This window comes from Neopsephotus bourkii, unplaced genomic scaffold, assembly GCF_033783945.1.
Source record: "Neopsephotus bourkii isolate Nb327-2 ecotype Australia unplaced genomic scaffold, CSIRO-AGI_Nbou_v1 NB_1637, whole genome shotgun sequence".
Taxonomy (NCBI): domain Eukaryota; kingdom Metazoa; phylum Chordata; class Aves; order Psittaciformes; family Psittacidae; genus Neopsephotus; species Neopsephotus bourkii.
This window is the reverse complement of record NW_026902112.1, coordinates 10,540,825-10,565,976: the sequence shown is the minus strand read 5'-3', so window position 1 is coordinate 10,565,976 and position 25,152 is coordinate 10,540,825. Positions and strand designations below refer to the sequence as shown.

Here is a 25,152-nt window from a genome sequence, read left to right as displayed (position 1 = left end):
TCTACATCTTTATCCCATGAGACTTTTCCCAAGCACATCTTTGGCCTTTTCCCTTTTCAGTGCTGTGGGATTTCCGTCCTTCATGATAGGATGCTGTAGGAAGTAAAGATGCTATGTGAGCACAGTGGAGTCGTCTTGGGGACCAGCAGTGTGAACCATGGACAGGACATAACCAAATGGGCCTTCTTTAGGGCTGGCCTCAGAAGCAGCAAAGAGATGTTAATCCCCTGTGAGCAAAGAGATGCTAATCTCTTCTCCTGGGTTAGGGAAGCAAGAGGCAGGTTACACAGTCAAGTCTAAATTAGTCTTAATGAATTTCTAATGACTGTCAGTAGGCAAGTGATGCTATTTGGACATAGCAGCAGGAGCATGTTGAGTTCTATTGAGGAAGGTGGAAGGCAGCATGGCTTGGGTTGCTTTCCTTGTCAAGCCTGCTCGATACCCCACATACCTTCCCTATTACTGTGCATTAAACCTGTTCCCACAGCAAGCAGAGTTCTAGCATCGTTTTTTTTCCTGGTATGGCTGGTATGTGCAGCTAAACCTTAAGCACAGTCAGTTCTGTCCTCCCAGATCTTTCCTTCCTGCTTCAAACAAAGCAAGAGCAGAGTTCATACAAAAAGATTCCATTCATCCCTCCTATGCCTTGCTGCATATTTAGGCTAAATTTTTGTATTGTGTTCATGAAAATCACCAGGGATACAAAAATATAGTAGTCTTGTGCTTCTTCAAGACAGTTACAGCAGGGAGTTTCATGTTTTCCCATCTAAGTAGATTTAAGAATGCTGATGTTATTAAGATATCCATCACCAATGCTCTTATCAGTCTGTGAATGGAGGGGAAGTTTTGAATGGAATAACCTTTACATTTCCTCATTCCACTGTAAATCAGTAGAGTAAGATAAAATCCATATCTATAAATGTAGAGGGGGGTTAACCCTGGAAAATGCCCCTCTACAACTGCTAGCATCTCCCACTCCTTTTTCCTCCATTTACCAAACAAGCACTTGTTAAGTCTGTAATACCCACTGGGAAGAATATGTGGCTTATTCATCTGATGCTGCAATGTGGAATTTTCTCCTTCTTTGTACACCACTACCCCAATTGCAGGAATTTTTGTCCTTCTTTGTGGGATAAGTATTTAATTGCCATCTTTCCATGAAGAAGATGGTCAAATTAAGTTTGGAGAGAAGGCATTTCAGCAGCAGCCTGAGTTATACACAATTAGAAGCTAAATCAAGCATGTATTTACCCCTTCACCACCAGTCCTTGGCCTCTGTTCAACCCTCATCTCCTCCTGTTATGCCAGTTCTTCCCTATTTCTGATTCCTCCCTGCCTTTGCACCACCTCTTTTTGTCCTGGCAGTGTAAAAGTGGAGGTTATCCAATGATGTTGCATCTGATGCTATGCCAAGTAACCCTTTTTTTAGGGCAGCGTGAGCTATCAGGTACAAGTTAAGCATCTGAAAATACAGCAAAGGCAGAACAAAAGTGACCCAACATCATCCAGTTTATCCTGCTCCTCCTGAAATAGGTAATTGTCATCTTCCTCTGCCATTGGAAGTTCCTGCTGAATATAGGTAATGGGATACTAGGAAGAAAGAGGTTAAACTACACATTGCTTCACTCACTGATTTCTTGTCTTAATCCTCATTTAGCTCTGAAAAACATGCCATTTTTCTACCTTTCTTAGAGATCTTCTTCTAATACCCAAATACCTCAGCCCAAACCCTTAATTTTTACAAGATATAAAAATTGTTTTATACCAAACTGCTTACACATTTAAGCCTCTGAATCCCTCAGCTAGTTTTAGTGCCGTTCTGACAATGAAAAGGGCTAATTCAAGATCTATTCTTACATTTATAGCACCATAAAGAATGTTCAGAGTAAAGACTTCATTTGCATACATCATAAAAATAAAGAAAATAATTTGCATAAAAGGCTGTGCATGTAGCAGTGCTTTGACTGAATAAGGAATGTTGGGAAATATGATTGTAAGATGAGAAAGAGGAGGCGGCGAAGAAGATGGCTTACCAAATGTAGGAAGGTTTTCAAGAGGTGGGATGCTCTGCTTCCTTATATTGCTAAATCCTTTGGGATTTTTGCAGTTTTGAGGCAGACATGAGCTGTAAAGTTCCCTGGGAATCCCTCAAGAGGTGCTATGTGATGGGTGGCAGATTTAGGGATGGATTCTCTGGGTTGAAATCGGTAATCAGTGCTTTTCCACACTAGGATTGCCCTCGTCTGGCCAAACCTAGAGAGAAATCCCAGTGATTGGTTATGGATATGTAGCTTCTGTGTCTGCATCCCAGATTCTCTCTGGTGTGATTCAGTATTGCTCAAGTCGGTAGCCTGTGTTTGAAGTACACTGATTTATTGTGCAATAGGAGATTCTACGTTGGTGACATACCTTTATGGTATGATGTAGTGCCCATTTTAGGGATTTCTTCATTTTAGCATCAAAACCATGGAAAATAAACCTGACAGCCTACATTGGTGGTGTTTGTCTTAGTCATGGTTGCATTATTGCCATATTTACCATTTTTTTCTTAGAAAGTAATTTTGCTTTCTGTTTTTATTACTTCTGTTTGCACGTATTGTCTTCCACGGTGCTCTACTTGAAACAGATTTGAAGCCAGAGGAGTACAGATTTTAGATGCTAACAACAAACTGCTTCCTACAGCTTTAGAAAGTGCTTGGCCACTTTGCTGCTGTGGGGCTTTGGATACACCACTACAGATCTTCCCAGTTCCCCAAGTCTTTTGGGTAGGGTCTAGGTTTCCATGAATCAGTTCTCTCCCCTGTAAAATGAGGATTGTCAGAGATGATGCTGCACTGAGAAACAGTGTAAAAGGTGCTGAGTAAATAGAATGGAAATGGAGATCTTGAGAGCTAAGCGTAGCAGCCTAAAGAGTTATGTGACAGGTTGGGGCTGTCCTGTGGTCTCCTCTCATCCAGCTAATGACTATAAAGCAGAATTGCTATTGGGATGGAAAAGCCTCAGGAAATGTTTGAGTCCTATGCTTGAGTAGTTACATCTAACACTGGGGTGATTAGCTGCTGCTGTGGGGAAAATCAGTCAATAACCACCAGGGTTACACAGCCCTCTCTGATCCTGCCCTCATGTAAAGGTTAATGGATCCATGAATTGCTGGAGCACATAGACCTTACCCGCAGACCATGCTGATAAGGCAGCCCATGAGGACTGCAGGTCCACCAAACCATTGCCTCTATAAGGGAGGTCTCCCTGTGGAATCAAGGAAGGAAAGACTACTGCCTGCATCATCAGTAGCTGAATTTCATAGGGTTAGTTCATAATAAGTCTGTGATTGTATCTTTGTATTTCATTAGTTTCAGAAGACTGTAGTCATCAGGAATCACACAGAAAACAATTTGCAAGGTTTGGAGTTTCTGCTTGTCTCAGCCCAAATCTTCACATAGAGACCCCTCCTTCCCACCCTTTGCCTTGTAATTTAAGTGTCAGTAAATGTGCTGTGCTTCACACGCCAGGGCCACGCTACATTAGCTACACACACACACATGCAGACACAGGGACAGCTGCATTTCAACAGAGAAGTAAAAGCTATATGGCTTGACATTCACTTTTAACCCATGGTATAAACCAGCTTATTGTGTATTAGAGGATGATTGCAGCGCAATTGTAGTTGGAACTGGATCTTTTCAAGCTGAACAGCTGAAATTAGAAGACCGTAGAGAAACTATGGGATGTTGTCACCTGCCTCTGCTCTGCACCATTGAACAGATCTGGGTGCCAGGTCCCCCGAACAGCATATGTCCAAGCTCTGGGTCTCAGACTCTTGCAAACTAAAGAGCATCTTGCCTAAGCTGTTATTTCTCCTTGCTCTCTGATATCTTGGTGCTGTTGAGAGGAATCTCCATGAAGACAATGTATAAAACCAAATGGGATGAAGGGAGGAGGGTCTGTAAAGGGCAGTTGTGTTTTGTGGGCTGTGATGATTCATAAGGCTTGTGAAAAATTCCATGCTGTGTGTAGCAGGTTTGGTTTGTCCCCCAGTGCATAGCACTCTATATTATACAGCAGTTCTGTGCCTGGAAATTGTAAAGTTGCTCACTTTTAGGGTTTTCTTCTTGTCAGGTATGGTATCTTTCAGCTTTTCAACAGAATCCCCTTTAGCTGATCACCAGCAGCGTGGTACAGTGAACAAGACGGCCAGTTTGGGTGTGATGCTGGCAATACCACATAGTAATTTATACCATATTACACAGCAGGGCAGGAGCAGCTAATGAAGTGCTACCTAAGTAAACAGTCATTTGTGCGACTCCAATTAAACCTTGGGAAGTATTTCCAGCAGAGTACATAGCACTAATGAATCTCATTATTACAAAGTGCCAAGCAGAGCCAGGTGAACGGGGAGACCTTGCCCATCAGCCGTCAATGGCCACAGATCTAAGAATCATAGAACCAGAGAATGGTTTGGGTTGGGAAGGACCTTAGGCTCATCCAGTTCCAACCCCCTGCCGTCGGCAGGGACACCACACACTAAACCATGTCACCCAGACACTAAGCCATGTCACCCAAATCTTGAAGCCATAACTTAGCATGGGCATAGCTTGCACCATGAAGAGGAAGAATTCCTCGAGATGAGCTCCGTAAAGTCAGGCTGCTCAGATGCGGCAACCCTGTCTCCTCCTCTCCTATCTGTCTCTCATCCTGAGTACCTCCACCCTCCTCTCTTTCTCCATGACCTCACTTTTACTGTCTGTCCTCACATTCTTCTATCTGCAGGAAAAGCTCTTCTTCCCCGCCCCCCCCCCACCCCATCTCTGCTGAATCACACCAGAGAAATAGAAAATGAGAATATCCAGAACAATAGAAATCATCCCTTGCCCACTTCTGCCTTCTTTGCTAGACATAATGCAGAAACCATCAAGCCAAATAAGCTCAGTCTGTGAAGTTTCTATCACTTTTCTTTCCCTCTTCTTCACCTTATTAATATTGCAACTGTCTCACTGTACAATCTCATGCGTTAGCTTTACCCAGGCACGCAGCTCTGTGCTAATCAAAGCGTTGCCTCCTGATATTTTCCTCTGTCCAAGCTGGAACAAAGAAAATGAAATCTCAACAGCAAAGCACACACACAAATCGTTAATATTTGACCTCTGGAAAGGACTCATTTATTAAACATTTTCTCATCCCTTCAGGGTATTCAGAGACACAGTTTCTTTGCATGTTGCTTTGGCAGTAATACTACAGCATTTCCCCATGGGCTTCTCTAAGTGATCTCAAGTGTACATTAATAGCCGTTTGCCTTTGGCTTTCATGGGTATAACACACACTTAGTCACAGGATCCCCTTTGGGTGATGTGAGTTTTTTAGGTGTGGGTTTTTTATCATTTTGGGGATTTTTTTCTGTTTCTTTTATCTGTTGTTGGGGTTTTTGTGTTTGTTATCCTTTTTTTGTGTGTGTACAGCTTACAAGAAGACAGTTTGTTACTCTTTCAGTCTGAAATATAGGAGCCTTCTGCCGCAGCTCTGGAGTTTTAACAGATGGAGAATATTAAACCCTCATATCTATAGCTATCTATGTATTTCAGAGTGTAAAAGGATTGATTGCCACAGAGCAAGACACTAAAAGCTGGTAGTTGTTTTTTCTCATACTGAAGCATGTTTCCCTCCTGATGGTAAATGGCTTCAGGAAGACGTTGACATACTGATCATCTACTCATATCATTCTGGGTGGCGGATGCCCTTATAGAGAATTCAGAGATTGAAGGGCCTGGAATTACATATTAAAGAAAATTAAAAATCCAATCAAAACAACATAATAAAAACAGGAACCAGAAGTGCAATTGCTGCACTGAGCACTAAATCTTGAATGGGTCTGTTTCCACATGCTGTTTGTCAGAGTTAACAGAAGAAACTTTCTCCATCTTGGGCTGAAAAGGGAAGATTCCTGATGACAGAGGATGTGGGATCATGTTGTGAAGTTTTTTTGGTGGCCTCACATGGCCAAATTCAAAGGTTATTGGACCAACAGCTTGAAGGTGGAGCATTAACTGTGGAGTAGTCTCTGGTCCTCAGAGCAGCTTGAATGTGGGACATTTCTAGCCCAGGTATCAAGATAGCTACCTGCCCCTCTACTCTGCTCTCGTGAGACCTCACTTGGAGCATTGTGTGCAATACCCCACTTAAATGTTCAACTTAAAAAGGGCATGGAACTGTTGGAACAAGTCCAGAGGAGGCCACAAGGATGATCAGAGGCTGGAGCACCTCCTTGTATGGAGACAGGCTGAGAAAGTTGGGGCTGTTCAGCCTGGAGAAGAGAAGGCTGCATGAAGACCTCAGAGCAGCCTTCCAGTATCTGAAGGGGGGGCTATTCATTGGGAATTGTAGTGATAGGACAAGGGGTAAGGGGTTAAAACTGAAACAGGGGAAGTTTAGATTGGATATAAGGAAGAATTTCTTTGCTGTGAGTGTGCTGAGGCACTGGAATGGGTTGCCCAAGGAAGTTGTGAATGCTCCATCCCTGGCAGTGTTCAAGGGCAGGTTGGACAGAGCCTTGGGTGACATGGTTTAGTGTGAGGTGTCCCTGCTCATGGCAGGGGGTTGGAACTGAATGATCTTAAGGTCCTTTCCAACCCTAACTATTCTATGATTCTGAGATGGTGCAGGAAGACTTGCATTGGAAAAAGTTAAAATCTGGCTTTGTCAGGGAGGGCTGGCTAGCTTGGTCATCCTAGTATGGATTTATATCCTCTTTGTTCCCCTCGAAAGTTGTATGCTTTCACTATATTGAGTATCTGGATGACCTATAGATAGGATCAGACCCAAGGGATCAGCCTATACCAGTTTATGCCAGATTAAATATGGCAACACAAATAGTCACCTTCCTACTTCCCAATTACAAACCCACACTCAACCCAGTCATCCTGGAAGACCAGTGCTTTGTTTGCACTTGCCTGGATTATAAGGTGCTTGTTGGGGTCTGGAGACAATGTCTTCTCCATCTCAGAGCTGCCCAACCATGTACATGCCATGACTCTAAAGGGTACAGGAGCAGATCTATGCACAGCACTGAGCCCATGAAGCAGCAATTAGCAGATTTCTAAGTTTCCTTGGTTAAGCATTCATTGTATGTCACCAGCCCACTCTTTCCCTCCACCCCATCCCTCAACAGCCAGTTCTTTCTCAAGATCTGTTAATATCCTGTGATTTACCTACATATAAAGTATGTTACTTTCTGATTCCCACCGGGCATATGGAACAGATGTCCCTTTTCAAGGGATTTATCAGCAATTACATATAATGTAGTGTAAATAAGTTTTTCAAGACCTTCAATTATGCTCATTAGCATGGAGCTAATGAGACGTGGGATCAGATTTAAATCCACCAGCCTATAAATTTGGGGATAAAGAGGCTTGCTTTGGTCCACAGCTACAACTGAATGTGAAGCCAGTACAACAAGGCACTCTGGATACTGGAGGCAAAGCTCCTCAGGATTTTACTAGGAGCTTTGCATGAGCTAGGATTATGACTTGAGCTCTCATTTTTACCCCAGACTTTACTCAACTTGGTCTTTTATTCCTTTAAAGGGGAGTAAAGTCTTCAAGGAACACCCTCAAGGGAAATCACAGGGCAACACAAATGTAAATATTCTATTTCTGGGAAGAGCGCATGGTTTTAGCTGTGGGTTACCCAGGTATTCTTAGTTGCACATAAAATCATAGGAATAGTTTGGGTTGGAAAAGACCTGAAGATCATCCAGTTCCAACCCCCCTGCCATGGGCAGGGACACCTCACACTAGACCATGTCACCCAAGGCTCTGACCATCCTGGTCTTGAACACTGCCAGGGATGGAGCATTAACCACTTCCCTGGGCAACCCATTCCAGTGCCTCACCACCCTCACAGTAAAGAACTTCTTCCTTATATCTAACCTGAACTTCCCCCGTTTCACTTTGAACCCATCACCCCTTGTCCTATCACTCCAGTCCCTGATGAAGAGTCCGTCTCCAGCATCCTTGTAGCCACCTTCAGTCACTGAAAGCTGCTCTGAGGTCTCCACGCAGCTTCTCTTCTCCAGGCTGAACAGCCCCAGTGTTTTCAGCCTGTCTCCATACGGGAGGTGCTCCAACCCCTGATCATCCTCGTGGCCTCCTCTGGACTTGTTTCAACAGTTCCATGTCCTTCCTATGTTGAGGACACCAAAACTGTAAAAAATACTTCAAATGAGGTCTCAGAAGGGCATCAGGTTCTTTAGATCAGAGTGCATTTGGAGACTACAGGTTGTCTGCCCCCTTAGAACCCTCCTGTTTAGAGCTGCTGGGGAAAAGAAACACCAAACCAATGAAGTGTCCGGGGGGGGGGGCCCCCCCCCGACACGACCTTCCCCAACAAAACAGAAGACAACAGCAATGTCTATTTTAGTATCTCCGCTTCTGTTTATCAGAGTCATTTCTGCAAGCTGATCTTTGCAATACAATTTCTTTCTTCTGTTCCCCATAGGAAAATCTCATAATCCTGTCAAACATTTATACACACACATATGCACACATGTGTACTCTTTTGCCTTACAGGTTAGAAATAGCTCAAGAGAGCAGCTTCATCCATGGCTGGATATTAATAGGAACAAGGGTGAAGAAGTGGCTGATAGAGAAATACTTTCTTAGCCTTCTCAGTTTCTCATCTTCAAGGAGAACATGGCTACTGGTCTACTGCAAACGTATCTGAAGATAGCTGACATGTATTTAATATGCTGATTTTTGTTGTTGGATCTTGGCTGAAGCAGCAAACGAAATGAGACAGGATTACATACATTCCAAACAGATAAAAAAGGTATGCTTATTGCAGGGATGTGCAGCAGCCTTTGAAGTCTGTGGGAGGTATGACTGTTTCCTCCAGCTCAGAGTTTGTGTCAGATTATTTAATTCTTTTTAGGGCTGTATATTAGCCAACTTTCTCAGTAGTGCAACTTTGTGCAAGTAAGTCAATGAGCAGACTGTAGCAGAACTACTGTTATACTTCTGTTCTCTCTGTCATGATCAATAATATATCACCTCCTCTACTGCTCAGTGTAAAGTGAAAGAACATTTCTCCCAAAAGACGTTCTAACACTTTAAAGCTTCTTTTTTTTTTCTGTTCATATACATTTAGAATAGATATATAGGTAGATTCTGTTTTGCTGGAATTAAGTCTTTCCATGCATAGAATCGTAGACGGAGGAAACCTTAGAATCATAGAATGGTTTGGGCTGGAAAGGACCTGAAGCTCATCCAGTTCCAACCCCCCGCCATGGGCAGGGAGACCTTACACTGGAACAGGTTGCCCAAGACTCTGTCCATCCTGGCCTTGAACACTGCCAGGGATGGAGCATTCACCACTTCTCTGAGCACGCTGTGCCAGTGCCTCAGCACCCATCACCCTTGTCCTATCACTACAGTCCCTGATGAAGAGTCCTTCTCCAGCATCCTGGTATCCTCCTTCAGACACTGGAAGCTTCTCCAAGATCTCCACACAGCTCCCCTTCTCCAGGTCCCAGTGTTCTCAGCCTATATGAAAGCGAACAAAAGGGTATTAACTCAGGAGGATATTCTATGGCCTCATCCAAGAATGAAAGGCATCCTGGAAAATTCCAAACTGTGTTTTATAAATATCATCATCCAGTGCAAGGTGCCCAAATTCTCTTCAGAAGTGGATTGTTGTTATTAGGAGTTGCTATAATAAGCAGAATCAGTAGCAGCTATTTCCTAATGGAGTTTTATAATTGCTTGTTGGATATTTCTAGTTTTTGGCTCAGAGTCTCTTATTCTTGTTGCTAACAGAAAAAGTGTAATGACAAATAGCTGCAACCTACTGTGGAGGACAACATCCAAGTTAGGAGCATATGTAATGAGTTGTTTTGATTCACATTCTCTTACACTTTAGAAAATAAGTCTAGTCTCTAAAAGGCTCCCTGCACCACAGCTCAGTAATTGGCAAGAGAGGATGGAAATACAACATTCTGCAAGCAAAGCTGCACATTTCAGATTACCCTGTAAAAAGAGCAGGTGCTCTTTGTCATACATTCATAACTTCTTTCCACTACTCAATAATGATTTGGTATCAGGGAGTCGGCAGGACCCTACATGGAAGGATGCTGCCTTCGTGCTCCCTAGAGTATGGTACTGGTACAGATACTCAGTGCTCTTCCACACCACATTTTAAGAGTTAGGGCAGGAATTCAGTGGTTGTAGGACAGGGTAACACAGATGCTTTTCCAGTCAGCAGGGAAGAGAATATTCCACGTGAAGGTGTCCACTAGGCTGGAAGGATCACATTTAAGATGGAGGTCATGTAGTTGAATATAAGCCTCTGCGGTAGGGTGAGAAGGTTCATGCCATAAACTCCACTGTTCACTAGCTTGTCGCCAAGCATTAAGTATGCTCAGGTCAAGAAGGAAGGAAAGAGGGAAGGAAGGAAGAGAGAAAGGGAAGGAGGGAGGGAGGCAGGAAGGAAGGAAAGCGGAAAGGTAATTGCATCATGCACTGTAGCTTCAGCTGTCATCACATCATTTTTTTCATTGCAGACATAGGATTTCATGCCAGTTTGCAAAGCACAGCAGATCCCCATTTGTGCGTCTTCTGAGTGCTTTTTGCCTTTTGGAGAGGCTAAAATTCAAAGGAAATCATCTCAAATTTAATGTGTTTTTGCTGTCTACTAATTTCAGCCCTCTCTTTTCAGTAAACTCCCAGGTATTGATAGCAAATCCCCTGTAGAACTGGCAGCCTCTCAGTTTACTTAACCTTCTGGAGGCATCCAGGAGTTTATGCTCCAACAAGAGTATTTTTAAGGTACAAAATCTTGCTTTCTAGCTCACTGAATGCAAGGAGGGCCTTTTGTTGATGTTACCTGCACTGTATCTTCAGGGAAGACAGCGAGTTTATAAGTGGCTTGTGAAATTCACATCCAAAAGTCAGGGACAGCAAAGAAGCAGAGAGATAAAACATTCCTGACAGTGCAAAGTTCAATATTGCAATCTGGAGAGGGAGAAAACCCTCAAAGGGTTGATTTTAAACTAGAATTAAATCTGTTATTTTCTCCAGTTCTTGCATATTCTTTATGCAGAGTTCAATTATGGTGAGATTATTAATCTGTTAAGTGATTAATGTAAGATTCTATTAGAACAGACAGGTTTCTCATTACGGGGATCTTGGTTTATCTCATCATTGCCAACTGCAGTGTTGAATTTTAAATGTTTATATTCTATTCTTCTTGGAGGAAAAGGAAACTTTCTGTTCTTCTGACAAACTTCTGATATTTGTTTGGAGGCACTCTTGAATATTTGGATTATATTTTGGCTACTAGAAATTCATTTTCATTGCTGAAAGATGCCAGATATGTCCGGTGGATCTTCGGGAAAGTTCCTTACCTCTGTCTTATATTTTCTGTATAAACTGAAGATAGAAGTTCTCTGGTTCAATATGTTTGTTCTTTAATTTCACTGTAATTATTTTGGGGATGAGATGACGCATTGTTTAGAAAACAAATGGTGAATTAAAGTTAGGTTTGGTTGTACAAAGCTGAAATCAAATGAAATCTGAGTGGTTTGCCTCTTTTACAAGGATGCTGGAGAGGGACACTTCACCAGGGACTGTAGTGATAGGACAGGGGGTGATGGGTTCAAACTGAAACAGGGGAAGTTCAGGTTAGATATAGGGAAGAAGTTCTTTACTGTGAGGGTGGTGAGGCACTGGCATAGGATACCCAAAGAAGTGGTGAATGCTCCATCCTTGGCAGTGTTCAAGACCAGGTTGAACAAAGCCTTGGGTGCCATGGTCTAGTGTGAGGTGTCCCTGCCCATGACAGGGGGTTGGAACTGGATGATCTCAAGGGTTTTCCCAACCCAAACCATTCTGTGATTCTATGATTTGTTATTTTTGAAGCAAAGTAACATTGATAATGGCATTTAAATTTATTTTTTAGTTTAAACAGACCTCAAGATTCTGATGGTAAACTATGATCTAAGCCAGACAAAATGCAGTCCCACACTTATGCTGAGAGAATTTTTAGATAACCAGACTTCATCCTACCTCCTTTAAAGAAAGATTGTCTCCTGGTAAAATCTGTGGCTAAGCTTTCCAAGAGAACACTGGGGGCTTCAACTCCCTTTAGTGTCATCTAAATATTAGGATTTGCCTTTGTAAGGAAATGACCATTCTCTTGATATCAGGCATGTCACAGGGCAGCAAAAGCTAAAGGCTGTATTACAAACTGAAGGTAATAAAGACATGAAACCCATCTGATGATGCCAAGGCTTTGTTTTTAAGGAACATGCTTTTTTTCCTGAGTTTTGTTTGGGATTCATCAGCTGCAGTGTGTAATATACAAAGGCTTAAGTAACTCTAGTAATCCTTCCAAAGAAACATCTGCATGCTACAATGTGCTGCTATGCAGTGGTACTTGGGAACATTTCTGTAAGAGAAGCAGCATAGGATTTTCTCTGGTGCAGGAATGATCTCTCACCTTTGTATCCCTGCATTGCACCACTCTTTGAAGAAATATCCTAGTGATTCAGGAATACAAATACCATTCAGGGTCAGTGAGGTTCAGTCAGTAAGGTTTGGTTGACTCAAAGGAGAAAATCAGAGACTAAGAGAAGCATCCATAAGATGCCACAGCCGATCTTAACCTAAATACTGGAGGCAGTGGGGAAACCCTCCCTCTGGCTCTGCCCATGTTTTGCTTGCCCATGGCCAATGCTAGTGTAGATTCACATCTTCATAGCCTGGTTTATTTCCTGCTTAATCAGTGCTCTCCCTGAAGCCATCAATCCTTTTTTCCTCACTCAAAGTGAAGAATTTAACCTGGGCTGTTACAATTAATAAGATTTTGAGGAGTCATGTTTACGAAGGATGTTTGTTCTTTTCCGAGGTGAAGATCAGAGCTTGTTTTGCTGGAATTTCTTTTCCACACAAATCAAACTAGACTATTTCTTGTAGTTATTATTTTTTCTTTTCCAAGAGGGCTTCTGATGTTCCTTTTCCATCACATCCTTTTGCAGAATTGCTCCACTTTCCCCACACTTTAATGTCTTAAAAACTGGCCAAATTCCTCACTGAGCTATGTGTTTAAGCTGACTGCATAAAAAAGGCGAAAGGAGAAATGTAATAACTATTGAGCGGAATATTCTCAGCCTTTAATCTGGCATTGATTTAAGCCTCACAATGAAAATATAAGCAAAGAAACACAAATGAATTTGCTTGCATAAAACTCACTTCTTATTAAAAGCGATAAGCAAGGTCTGGGAGAAACATTTATGCAATTCATCTTCTTTGATTATTTCTTGCCTGGGTAGGCAGGAAAGAAATCGTGTAAGAGCCTTAGCAGCCTGGCAGGGAGAGATGGCACAAAGTAAATGGGTATGTTATGGGAGGGAGGTCAACAGGTCTGAGACCTGCTTGGCACCGTGCAGTGTGGCAAAGGTACACGGTGGTACACTCGAGCACACGGTGCTTGGCTTATTCTGCAACGTGGCATTACGACTTCAGTAAAGGACTGACAGTGTTTGCACAGTGCCTGCTGTTCCAGACCCCTTTTTTCCTGGCCTGTAAGTACTATCATAAGCATGATTAACAATATTTATTATAAGTGCACATTATATTATGCGTTTTATCAGGCTTTTACAAATCCATGGTCTTTAAAACGTGCATTTCAACTGGAATTCCACCTCAGCCAAAACAACAATGAGAATTATTACACTGCAACACCACAAAAACAAGAAAAAAAAGACTTTATTTTTCAATAACACTTTATTTTCTGCAGATGGAGTCACAAGGGATCTTTTTATTTGCCTACAACTGTTTTCACTATAATTTTACACTCATCTGTCTTCCCAGGGATCATATTCACATTGTATGTGCAAGGATTGCATGCCTTGCTAGTGGTATGCAGCCACTTCTGGGTGGAAAACTAAAGCTTTTCATTCACATGCCATTCCATACCACTGGAAACTATAGGTCAAAATCATGTGGCCATACGTTATCTGTCTCTTTCTATGCAATCTATTTTTAGAGACCAACACCCAATTGCTAAGTCGGCTACAAAAATAGTTATTTTATGATAGCATTCAGGCATTTTTAGATAAGGAAATTAAGATGATGGGATGCATGTAAAAATCACACAGCTCTTTGATATATTATCACACGGAAAGTGAATACTTAATATGAAACAGCTAGAGATTACAGAAGATGCTTTAAAGTGAGTAATACACTGATTTAAGGGGAGATGTTAAGAAATGATCAGTAGCTGTTGAATTTGAATCAGTTGTACAAGCTGGGACTAACCTTATTTAGTATTTTCATGACGTATTATTTTACCTCCGTGCACAGTCAGGAGGTATTGGTAGTTCAGAGGGAAAAAAATCAGGTATCGCAGAGGAAGAACAGTTTTAACTATGTTAGTAAAGCAGCAAATACATTTCCTAACATAAAGTACCAGGTTGTTCACTCAGGGACTTAAAATTGCCACTGTAAATGATGTCACATCAGATGAAAGTGAGAAAGAGAAAAGCTTGTGCATCCCAGGCAGAGAATAAATTATTAATGCACAGGACCATGGAAAGATTCATGCGACAATAGGATGTGGTAGGCAAAGTATTTCTAGTGCTAAGAAGGACTCTTCATCAGGGACTGTAGTGATGGTTTCAAGCTGAAACGGGAAGTTCGGGTTAGATTTTAGGAAGAAGTTCTTTACTGTGAGGGTGCTGAGGCACTGGAATGGGTTGCCCAGAGAAGTGGTGAATGCTCCATCCCTGGAAGTGTTCAAGGCAAGGTTGGGCAGAGCCATTGGTGACATGGTTTAATGTGAGGTGTCCCTGCCTATGGCAGAGGGTTGGAACTTGTGAACTTAAGGTTCTTTCTAACCCAAAACATTCTATGATTCTATTCTATAATTCTATGGCTGCTGCCATGGTACCAGATACTGTGGGGACTTTAGGTTATCATCTGTCATTCTAAGCAACAAAAGTGAGGTCAAGTAAAAACAGAGCTTAACAGGTCTACTGATATGATGGGGAGAGGGATGTTACCTGAAGAAAGGCATTTATACCTGCTGCAATCTGCAGTTTAGCATTGAAACATGCGGGCTGGTTTCTTATTGACTATATAAGAAACTATATGTATGACTATACATATTGACTATATATAATGGAAATATTGGCAGTGCATGGATAAAGTTCCAGCATGGAAATTCACCTGTTTGCTTTCTGGAATAAAATGACAAAACCAGAGCTTCTTACATGGCAGAAACACTAGTAGCTAAGATCGTCTCTATATGTCAGAGAAAAATAAGGGCTGAAAGGAGCTGTTTATCCCTAAGATCAATATTATTATAAGAACAAATAGTAATAAAATGCTCATCAATTTATTCATGCTAAACTTGGGTTTGTATTGTCCAGGGGATACTGTCTGACTAGAGCCTGATGAGCTGGCAAGTTGGCAATAGCAGGGGAGAGGGCACCAATGGAGATGTCCCTTTCAATATGTGCTTCCTAAGTAAATCATAGCAACAAGCACATATCAAGAGAAGTATCTCAGTTTCCCGTCTCCACTTTTTAATTCTGCTGGATTCTACACAGCTCCTGTGACAGTTCTCCCTATACTGCTTTAGTGGTACCTGGGGCTGCTGTGGAATAATTTCTTACTGCTTTCATTCCTTTATGCATTTCAAGTACCAACATCTCAGTGAAATAACCAAGTACAGTGAAATACCCAAGAAGTATGATTATGTGACACAGTTCTCTTCAAAAAGAGGTCATTGTACCCAAAAATTCGGAAGAACCCTTCTTAATAATGTAGTTTGAACTGTTCACAGCTACTGAGAACCATGTCTGTTCCGCCACCAGCTGTTTCCAAACCAGCCTAGAGAAAGCATGGCTCATAGATATGAGCTTCGGCTTATATTTGATTTGTTTCTTTGTGTCATACAAACTGAGTACTTCTTAGTAAAAGAATCTGACACCTTTTTCTCCTGTGCATAATTTGTTACTTTTGAAATTCATCTTACTTTCAAGACTGTCATATCTGAGTGCTTTCTGTTTAGTATAGTTATCCCTGTGTTTTCCCAAGCTTTGATTTGTTGGGATTTCAGTGCATCTTACCTGTGCCTTAGATTTCATGGGTAATACTTTGAAGAAGGCCATTTATTTTATTTAATGATGCAATTACAAAGGTATCTTGTTTATTACATTAGTCCTCACACCCACGTCAGGCTTGTCTTCAGCAGAATTAGCATCATTTGTCTTATTCGGGACCTGTATCTTTACGCTTCAATTACTCTGTACTGTTGCATAAGTAACATTGCCAGGATCACTATTAGATGGGGACACCAGGTGACTTAAGGAAATTTAATACCCTGGCATTTTCAGCTGCAGAGCACTTGGTCCTATTATTAATCAAGGCACCAGAGCCTTATTCATCTCCTGATTAAAGATTTCAGCAGAAGGGAATCATGCAAGCTTTCAGTACAGTACTTTTAATTAGGGACAAATTCAGCATATCACTATGCATTACTTCTTTAGTAGGTGCAATTAAAGACCCGATCTGTAACGAGCCCACTTGGAAAAATATTCCTCTTTAAGTCCTAGCAGCCTGCTCTTAAAACACAGACCAAAAGAAATAGGGCATAAAATTTATCCCTCAGAAAGGTGGATGGGAAATGTCCTGTGGTCACTGTGACCACCTGAAGGCTGAACACCTTTAAAGAAGGTAGGTTTGGTCACACTATGTAGTATGCAAGCACACTTACAGTCTTCATGCAAACTAGAAGCATGAGAGTCACTTTGGTTTAAGAAAGTTTATGAATTTTGTATAAAAAGCAGCAGGATTTGATGCAGCTCACTTCAATGATCCAAATCTTACATATCCAGTTCAAGCTAAATCATGTAGGCTCCTAGTGGGAAGAGAAAGGTTCCTTCAGTTAGGGATTTATGCCATCCTATGATAAGTGTTTGAGACTGGTTATTGATGCAAACTGTGTGATATATCACACATGGCAACTGGGCTACCCTAAGACATTAGATGAGGCAGAGGAAAAAGGGTTTATATAACCAAAAAGGTTAAGTGGTTGAATGCTTTAGAAACTCAAGTAAAGGAATTTGCTCCATGTGCAATCAGATATAAACCCTCTGGTTTGCATGTATTAGTGTTTTTTTAGTGCTTACCATGACTTACTACAACTTTCTTTGGGCTAATGCTTCCCTCAGCTTTCCACCCTCTCATCACAAGCTTTTCCACTGTTTTGTAAAGCTTCTGTGGTGGTATGAACATCACCATGAAGCACAATTGCAAATGAAGGGTGCATGCTACATAACTGAGATGGAAGGTTTCTCCGAAGCGGCATGGATTTTAGTTGAGATAATGTATTTAAACATTACAAGCCCATTATTATGGGAAGCATGTGGACCAAAACCAAATTAATGTTGTTTTGCTAATTTGCTTATGGTTCCCCACAACAGATTCATTTTCTGTAATCTGCTTGGAGCTGACTGGTATGACCTTGAGTTTTAGGAACCATCACAGGAGTTTTGAGTCCTACCCAGTGCTTAGTTCAGGGGCTCTCCATTGCTAGAATACTAGCTTAATATAGTCTTGAAGTCAGGTTAGAACAGCTGAAAAAACTACCACATCTCAGCTTCCAATTAGTAGTTTTCAGATGAGATGCTATAAATGAACACGTAAGTGTTCCCAGTTCATTCCAGCATGAAGAGTAACACGGACAGCATCTTCACTGAGGTGGCACCAAGTAGGATCTGAGGAACAATAAACCCACTGGTTTCTATGAAAAGAAGGTATCTAACCACAAATACAACTGTTCCTTAATGGATGCTCACAGGGAGGCTGAGGTGTCTGAAGGCACTGGTTTATAGAGAGCTGATGGAGAATACCAGACAAGCTCTGTTGGATAGGTTGGAGATGTAAATCCAAACCATGTAAATACTGTAAATGAACCGGAGAAAGCTTACCTGGGAATTAGCCACTACTCTTATTATTTGCAGTGAGCCACTGGAAGTGAAATGAACACAGTGTGAGCTTCAGAGAAAGGTATATGGTACCTTGCAGAAAAGCTCAGGCTGAGGTTCTGGTATCTGTGGTTTGAACGATTAATCCCACATTTAAAAGGCTGTTTCAATGCAGCGCAGTGTTCTGATTGTCTGAAGACATACATCTGGTTAAATTTGTTCAAAAATTGCCTGGAGTAACTTTGCCATGGCAAACTGTATGTCAGACAGGGGTTGAACAGCCCTTTATCTTAGGTTTCTCTCAAAGCAGATGTCACATGCGGCTAGCATGAACTGCTTCATTGTATAGCTCAACAGAAACACGCAGCAGAAACAGTCAACAGAAACAAACTTAAACAGGGGAGATTCAGGTTAGGTATAAGGCAGTCCTTCCCTGTGAGGGTGCTGAGGTGCTGGCACAGGGTGCCCAGAGAAGTGGTGAATGCCCCATCCCTGGCAGTGTTCAAGGCCAGGTTGGACAGGGGCTTGGAGCAAGCTGCTCTAGTGGAAGGTGTCCCTGCCTGTGCCAGGGGTTGGAACTGGATGAGCTTTAAGACCCCTTTCAAGCCATTCTATGATTCTATATTCAGCATTATGTATTCATCATTCTATGATGGTACATAGAAACCTGATCACTGGGTAGGGATTTAGTAGTTAAATCCAGTCTTGAGTATCATAGTCTGATCTTTGTTACCTCAGCAATGGCAAAGATGAAGAACACAGTATTACAGCAGTATATGGGTGGAAGAGAGAGCAGTCACTGGCACAGACCAGCTTCATTACACCAGACATTCTAATGCTGCTAGCAGTTGCTGAGCCTCAGATCCTAAATTTCTTTGGGAGAATTATCCCTACAGGTACGGAAAATAATATTTTAATTTATTACTTTTTTATTAATTTAAAAAGTTGAATAATTAAAACTAACTAAATGCTTTTAACAAAATCCATCTGCACATTAAAGGGAGAAACATTTACCTCAGCAGGAAAAGCACCTTCAAAGGCAATCATTCCTGTTCAATTAACCAGGATTACTGTAGGGAATTAGGATGACAGCTGCAGAAAATAAGATGTGGGTGAGAATGTACTGAGAGAGTAGTGGTAGATCAGGGGCTATCTCAAGTGTGGTTGATTTATATAGGGTTTTTGCTATGTGTGGGGTTGAAGACATTGCTGGAGCACAACAGGGGCAGGCATGTAGTGATACATCCCTCATATCAGTTTCCCTGAGCTCCATATCTCAGGCACTTTCTTACCCGTGGTACCCATGTGCTCAATACTCCTTGATGGAAGTATACTTTATATTTTCACTTCCATGATTTTTCTACTCACATTTTGCATCTGTGTAGATGTTTAGCATCCATCTCTTCTGTGTTCATGGTTTCCATAGTCTGGATTCATGTGCGCAAAAGAGAAGTCCTTCCTTGTGTTTCATGCTTCCCATGTGATAATTTCACGTGATAGTGTTTTTCTTGTATAAATGATCTGAGTGGGGAAAGAAACACAAAAATACCAGTAAAAAGCCACCAAAATTACCATGCTCGCTTTATCTAAAAACACAGAAGGGAGCTGATCATCCCACTGATTTGGATGTATGAACAGTACTGGAGTAAATCATCCTTTCTCTGCAGCAGGGACTGTAGTGACAGGACAAGGGGTGGGATGAGTTCAAACTGAAACAGGGGAAGTTCATGTTGGATATAAGGAAGAAGTTCTTTACTGTGAGGGTAGTGAGGCACTGGAATGGGTTGCCCAAAGAAGTGGTGAATGCTCCATCCCTGGCAGTGTTCAAGGCCAGGCTGGAAAGAGCCATGGGTGCCATGGTCTAGTGTGAGGTGTCCCTGTCCATGGCAGGGGGTTGGAATTGAGTGATCTTAAGGTTCTTTCCAACCCAAACTATCCATGATTCTGTGATTCTATGATACCAGCCTGCACCACTCCTTGTGAACCTGAGGCATCAGAAGAATACTAAAGGGCTGCACACGATAGAATTTCTGTCTGTAAGCCATTGATAAGGCTATTTCCTGAGGACACAGAGTTTCCTACCCCAGCTTAAAGGTGTGTGTCTGAATTTTGCACTGTGTACTCATTGGATAGCATGGACCAGCCAGTTTCCCAGTGCTGTTGCTTAAATGGGAGCTAGACCATAGGTGCTACTAATGTTTGCTCATGGTATAAAGGCAGGAGGTAATACCAGTGCTAAAGGGGAAGAAAAAAGTGATCCTGAGGACAGCAAAGACATGAAATGTAGTACTAAACATCATGCATTTGGGGATGAATATTGAAGAAAATGATCCTCCTATCATATAATTAACCTATATTATCAGAGACAGCAAGAGGAATATGAGCCAAGGATTAGGATGCCGAGTAGCGGAGTTCCAATCCTGGCTCTGCAGATGGCTTGATGTATGCCCTTAGGTAAATTGTCTACCTTCTCTCTTACTGCTTCTCTTTCTGTATTAACAGGATAATAATATTTAGATGAGCTTTGCAAGGACTAATTAGTTAATGATTATAAAATGCTTGAATATGTAAAGTGCAATGCAAGTGCTAGGGATTATCATCATCTTCGAAATAATGAAGAATGTTTATTAGTTAGTTATTGTGATTATTTCTTTTAAACCTTTTTTATTGCTATGTGTATAAGAGCCTGTCATCCATAAAGTGGGTTTTAAAAAGGGATTTAAATGTGATGGGGTGGAGGAATAGTTAGGAGGCACAGATACAGTTTTAACACTGTAAGCATGCCAGTTCCCAGCTTAATATGACAGTTGGCAGTCCAGGCTGGAGAACAGTGAACAGCAGCATCTGTAGTTTCCAGTCTGTGTTTTGCCACTTCTATGACCTTGCACTGCCTGCTTGTTGGGTACAACTGCTCTTTAAGTTTTCAGTGCTCTACATACTGCTCCTCTGCAATCAGTTAAGTTTCCCTCTGGGCACCCATAATAACAGCACAGAGGGATAACAACATAAAATGACACGAAACTGTTGGAACATGTCCAGAGGAGGCCACGAGGATGATCAGGGGCTGGAGCAGCTCCTGTATGAAGATAGGCTGAGAAAGTTGGGGCTATTCAGCCTGGAGAAGAGAAGGCTGCATGGAGACCTCATAGCAGCCTTCCAGTATCTGAAGGGGGCATACAGGGATGCTGGGGAGGGACTCTTCATTAGGGACTGTAGTGATAGGACAAGGGGTAATGGGTTAAAACTGAAACAGGGGAAGTTTAGATTGCATATAAAGAGGAAATTCTTTCCTGTTAGGGTGCTGAGGCACTGGAATGGGTTGCCCAAGGAAGTTGTGAATGCTCCATCCCTGGCAGTGCTCAAGGCCAGGTTGGACAAGGCCTTGGGTGACATGGTTTAGAGCGAGGTGTCCCTGCCCATGGCAGGGGGGTTGGAACTGGATGATCTTAAGGTCCTTTCCAACCCTAACTATTCTTTGATTCTATGATCCAGGCTATGAAGCCCATGTCTGTCTGTGAGCAGGGTAGGGATGCACATCAGGAGGTTCTAGAATCATAGGATGCTGGGTGGGAAGGGACCTTGAGGATCACCTGGTCCAACCTTTCTAGGCAAAGCATGGCCTAGACTAGATGTCACAGCACTCTGTCCAGCCAAATCTTTTAAAGTGTCCAGCATTGAGGAATCCACCACTTCCCTGGGGAGATCATTCAAATGGCTGGTTGTTCTCACTGAGAGAAATTTTCCTTTAGTGTCCAACAGGAATCTGCCTGGGAATAACTTGTGCCCATCACCCCTTGTCCTTTCCAAGTGATTCCTTGTAAAGCGGGAGTCTCCATCTTCTTTGTAGCCACCCTTTAAGTACTGGAACATGGTGACAAGGTCTCCCCTGAGCCTTCTCTTCTCCAGGCTGAAGATCTGAGCTCTCTCAGCCTCTCTTTGTATGAAATAGTGCACTCCTGTAATCAACTTAATAGCCCTGTGGTGAACCTTTTCCAGTATGTCCATGTTCATCCTTTCCTGGGGAGCGCTGACTACAGCACTCCAGAAATGCCTCACCAGGGCTGAGTATCACCTCCTTTCACCTGCTGTCAATGCTTATGTGCTTAATGTAGCTCAGGAGGTTGTTGGTCTTCTTCAGTGTAATTGAATATTGCTGGCTCATGCACAAGGAGGATCCCAAAGTCCTTCTCTGCAAGGCTGCTTTGCAGTCAGTCATCCCCCAGCCCATTCTGATGTATGGGGATTTTCCTCCCCAGATGCAGGACCACGGACACATAAATCCTGAACTGAAAACAAAAGGGTGTCTTCAGTTTCAAGACTGTGTAGGTTTAATTTGGGTTTGGTAGGTAAAATAACATAAGATCATCTCATAATTCAGGCTTGAAGGGGCCTCACCAGATCTGTATTTCAGCCTCCTGCTGAAAGCCTGGTGCTTCTACCCCGAGTGCAATCCATTTTTGCATTCCATCCCTATCATGAGTTTTCTGCTGTCATGGTTTAAGCCCAGCAGGCAACTAAGGACCACATAAAAGTTGCCTTGGGCAATGTGGTCTAGTGTGAGGTGTCCCTGCCCATGGCAGGGGTTGGAACTGGATGATCTTAAGGTCCTTTCCAACCCAAACCATTCTGTGATTCTATGTCTGGGCATGGGACATTTTGAATTTGAAAACCTACTTTCAGGATGCTTAGCCGAAACTCTTGTGCTACGGTTATCTTTGCTGGGCCCTTTAGCTGGAGGACATAAATGCCGGAGTGCCGGAGTGAGCTGACACAGCACCGCACTGAGCAGGTTGATACTCACCAGCCCAGGATCTCTGCAGCAGTTACAGACGTGTTCTACATTTTCTCTAACATCCTAATCCTTCTAGAGCACTTTGCTATCAACCCCCTTAAAAGTATGTTAATACTTAACCTGTGAAAGCTCTGCTTATCTTCCTCCTGCCCTCCCACCATCCCCAATAGAAAACTGCTGACAAGTCTCAGGATGAGATAAACTTGCTCAGGAGGGTGAGGGAGAAGGAAAGAGACTTAAGCTGACAGCCGTGATCTCCTCCTGCCATCCTTATCCTCCAGACAGCCCTTCAGATCTCCAGCACAAGCTGCATGTGGAACAACTTTTACATGACAGCGTTTGCACTGCTGAATCCTTCCCATTAGCCTCTTAGGGAGGAAACTGGATTTACTTCCACTTCTCTGAACTTCTGTTCTGGCAGTGCAGGCCAGCCCTCTGCTCTCCTGCACACCCTGTCAGATAGTGACAGCATGATGTACAGGCAGCTTCCAAGAGGGAGACTAAGCTTATAAGTGCCTTAAAATTTCACATGGAGATGGGTTTTCCATTGTAATAAGAGCTGACGATACCTTTTTTATAATCAAAATGCAAACTCCAGAGCTCACTGCTCAGGAGCACAATTGAGAGTGACAGAATTCATTACACAACGGAGACAGATGGAGTACTTTAAAAAGAACCATATATCAAGAGCGGAGGTCTGCGAGTGTGTAGATAGTGGGCAAAAAAGCTTAAAACCTTCAATCCCCTCCATGCTGCTGGAAATTACCAATCTTCTTATCTTGGCAATACCTTATTATGCAAATAGTTGTCAAGTGGAACACGCAAATTGGCAAAATTACTTTATTGTAGCACTTTTTACACTCTCTCCAAGGAAAGTCTGTTTTGCTCCTGTGATAAGTAAATGATTGATTACTCTTGCTGTTTCAGAACAGCAGAGTGAAAAATGATGTAGCAATAGCATCAGTGGCACAGGCTCCATTTCAACAGTGGGGTGCTACCAACTTTGGAGTGTGCCACTTAAAAATAGCTCTTAGCTTAATGCTTCTGAAAGCATGGAGGTAAGTGGGTAGACACAGATTTTTTCAGACACCAAGTGATTCCTCCCTTTTGCTTTCACTATTATGGACTTGGTTGTTTTCCAACAAGATATGGAACTTGCCATCACTTCTTCCCTGCCCAAAGCACTAGACTTAGGTTTTTTTATTCCTCTCAACAGTTTTCTCTGTGTTGCAGCTTGGAATACTCAAGTCTTTCAGTTGTGGACTCAGTGATGAAATGTGTCCATTGCCTCAACATGGAAAGTGTTATTGCCTTGGATTTTCTCTTGAGAAAATAAGAATTGGAAAGAGCTAATGGAGCAGAACTGTGAACTGCTGCTCTTCAGATGTATCCATCTTTGGATGTATACATTCAGATGTATACATCTTTCAGATGTATCTTCAGATCCATCGCTTCTCTCCAGAGACGATTGAAACTGGCTGTTGAATCAAGAGCCAGGTATTGAAAGGTACACTACATTCAGACTTCTTGGCAGTGGCTTAGTACTCAATAATAAACAGCATCAGAGAGGAACCAAATGTAGCATAAAACTACCTGAAATGGTCACTGCATTATTGAGGTTATTCTGTGAGTATCATAAAATCACAGAATGGTTTGGGTTGGAAGGGACCTAAAGACACCTTCCACTAGAGCAGCTTGCTCCAAGCCCCTGTGTCCGACCTGGCCTTGAACACTGCCAGGGATGGGGCAGCCACAGCTTCTCCTGGCAGCCTGTGCCAGCGCCTCAGCACCCTCACAGGGAAGAGCTTCTTCCATATATCTAATCTAAATCTACCCCATCCCTACAGGCCCTTGTCCCAAGCCCCTCTCCAGGTTTCCTGCAGCCCCTTCAGGCACTGGAGCTGCTCTAAGCTCTCCCCTTCAGGAGCCTTCTCTTCTCCAGGCTGACCCAGAGCTGCTCCAGCCCTCGCAGCATCTCCGTGGCCTCCTCTGGACTCTTACCAACAGACCTCATGATTGAAGCCTCATAGCGGGATGCAGTACTGCAGGTGCGATACAGATGCGGGCAGATTCCAGCTCCTTTCCAGAGCAGCAGGGATTCCTGGTGGTGTTGATAGCAATCTGTAGTGCAAATCACTGTTGAGAGTTTGCAGCCAGCCCAGGAGCAAATAGACACCTTCTTTGCTCCAAGAGATTACTGAACAACAGGGTGGTGGAAAAGGAGAAACAGGGGCCTATTTTTCTCCTTACATCCCACTTGAGTTGCTGTAGGTCACACTAAAATGAGTGAAAAAGAAATCATGCTATTCTTTCTCAGAGCAGGGAATGGAATAGCAACTAAAAAACATGCCTATGGGCTGACATTAAACCAGCTTTATGGAGG

General features: G+C 42.5%; 1 protein-coding gene across 4 annotated transcripts in view; it reads left to right on the top strand.

Moving 5' to 3' along the window:
• TSNARE1 (t-SNARE domain containing 1) overlaps positions 1-25,152 on the top strand; it is a 496,003-nt gene that overhangs the window by 378,145 nt on the left and 92,706 nt on the right. The gene's annotated exons all lie outside the window — the stretch shown is intronic.